The sequence below is a fragment of the Octopus bimaculoides genome, chromosome 5 (assembly GCF_001194135.2).
Source record: "Octopus bimaculoides isolate UCB-OBI-ISO-001 chromosome 5, ASM119413v2, whole genome shotgun sequence".
Lineage (NCBI taxonomy): Eukaryota > Metazoa > Mollusca > Cephalopoda > Octopoda > Octopodidae > Octopus > Octopus bimaculoides.
In genome coordinates, this window is record NC_068985.1 from 42,485,264 (window position 1) to 42,487,767 (window position 2,504).

Here is a 2,504-nt window from a genome sequence, read left to right on the forward strand (position 1 = left end):
GGCGGTGGCGGTGGCAGTGGTGGTGGTGGTGGTGGAGATAATGCTGATGATAGCGGTGGTGGCAGTGGTAGTGATGGTGGTGACACTATGGTGGCAACAGTGGCAGCAGTGGTTGTGGTTGTGTTGGTAGTAGTGGTGGTGATGGTGGTGGTGGTGTTGGTGGTATTGACAATGGTGACGTAATAATGGATTTGGTCATTTTTGTGTGTAGCAGTAGCAGTGGTGGTGCAATGATGACTGTGGTGATATTGATGTTGTAGGCGTGGTTATGCTGGTGATGGTGGTATAGGTTGTGATAGTATTGGTAGTAGTTGTAAGTTTTGTGTGATGATGATGATAATGATGATGATGATAATGATGATGATGATAATGATGATGGTGGTAGTAGTGGTGGTATGAAAATGGCAATGGTGGCGACGATGACGGTGATGATGATGATGATGATGATGATGATGATGATGATGGTGATGATGATATCGAGGGTGATGATATTGTTTAACGAGTTATTTGTAATGTGTTGTGGGAAATATACAAAATTGTTGGCAGGAGTGGAGTTAATAAGCAAAGACGGACATTATAATTAATACTTTTTTAATTGTAATTATGATTTTTCTCATATAGATGTGAAGAGTGTTTCTCAAAAGGAATCTATCAATCCAACCTTGACTATCCTGCCAGGATCATTTGTTTTGTTTTTTTTTTATATTTTCCTATGTGCAAAGATCTCAGGACCACATTTGTCAGCTTTTTTTAAATGCAATAGTGTGTGATTTAAGGGAGATTTAGCAGCTTTTTTCTAACAGACCAAAGCAACAATATAGAGAGTCCCTCAGCCTGCTAGAAATAGCAGCAAAAATCTCCATGCACAATCACCTTCATAGGAAAAATGGTAGTGGTATTGATGGCAGAGGCAGCAGCAGTAGCAGCAGCAACGATGGTGGCCATGGTTGTTGTGGCAGCAGCAGTGGTGGTGGTGGCGGCGGCGACGGCGGTGGTGGCGACGGTGGTGGTAGTGGTGGTGATGGCAGTGGTGGTGGTAGTAGTGGCAGTAGTGGTGGTGGCAGTGTCAGAGGCGGTGGCGGCAGTGGCGGCAGTGTTGTTGTTGTTGTTGTTGTTGTTGTGGTGGTGGTGGTGGTGGTGGTGGTGGTGGTGATGATAATTCCTGATCTACAGTTCTTGTTGTAGCTTCTAATATTTGATAGCTTTAGGAGCAACCAGTCCAGTACAGTCCAGTCCACAACAATACATAACACACTGACCTCTTGTAATCAACCATCAATGGTCACTCTACAGACTACTTGATAGTCAGTCATACATAGGTATATTATATATTACAGAGACCACCAGGCAACCATTCAGCAAGTTCCTCTGAAGATTTTACTGTAGTAATCCTGTGTTCGACATATTACATCACTTCCACAACCACCACAACTGCCACCACAATCACCACTTTAGGCCCCACAAATCAAGATACGTATTTAATATTTCAGTTTAGTAATCATATGAGGAAGTAGTTTTTTCTTCCCCAATTTTGACTAATTAGTGTAATGACAGTCTTGATATATATATTGTGGTGAGTCAAGTTTTGTAATGGTTTGGTAATTTGTTTGCTTTATTCGTCAAGTTACAACAAAAGCAGCCGAGGCTATCATCTTGCACCATCTGAAGTCACCTTTCAGCCAGTTCTTTGATCCCATCCTGATACCAGTCCTTGCCCTTTGAGGCAAAGAACTTCTTCACTGAAGCTTCCATCTCTTCTTGGTTGAGGAAGCATCAAAAAAGTGCAGGAAGTGAGCCGTGGATCAGAACAAGTAATACTCCAATGGAGCTAGATGTCCAGGTTACATGCTGGGTGTGGCATCAGTTTGATTCCTTCAAGTTTCTGGAGTTTATTCTAGATTGTTTGAGTTGCTTGAAGTCTTGCATCATCTTCAGAAGAGCTCGTTTTCTTTTAACCAATGTCAGGTACTTTTCAATGCACAATGGCATACATCCGATCAAGCTGTTTGAAGGGCAGGTTGGTATCAATGGTCCAATTGCCCAGAATGAATTCATAGTGAATTTTCCCTCAATAATTCCACCAGATGCAGAGCATCCCCTTGTGTTTGAAACACCCATGTTTGGGGAAAGGTTCTGAAAGCCGACCCTTGTTTAACCACTGCTTATGCATGTTAGGATTGCAGAAAAATATCTCCCTCGGATTATTACTTGTTCCAATCCATGGCTCACTTCCTGTGCTCATAACTTCAGTGAAGGAATTCTTCACCCTGAAGGACAAAAACTGCTATCAGTGTAGGATCAAAGAACTGATAGAAAAGTAGTTTCAGATAGTACAACACGGTGGCTTCTACTTTGAATGCTAAGCTGCTTTTGTTGTAACTTGACGAATAAAGTTTTGACTCAACACAATATTTATATATATATATATATATATATATATATATATACATACACACACACACATACACACACACACACACACACACACACTAACAGATAAACAG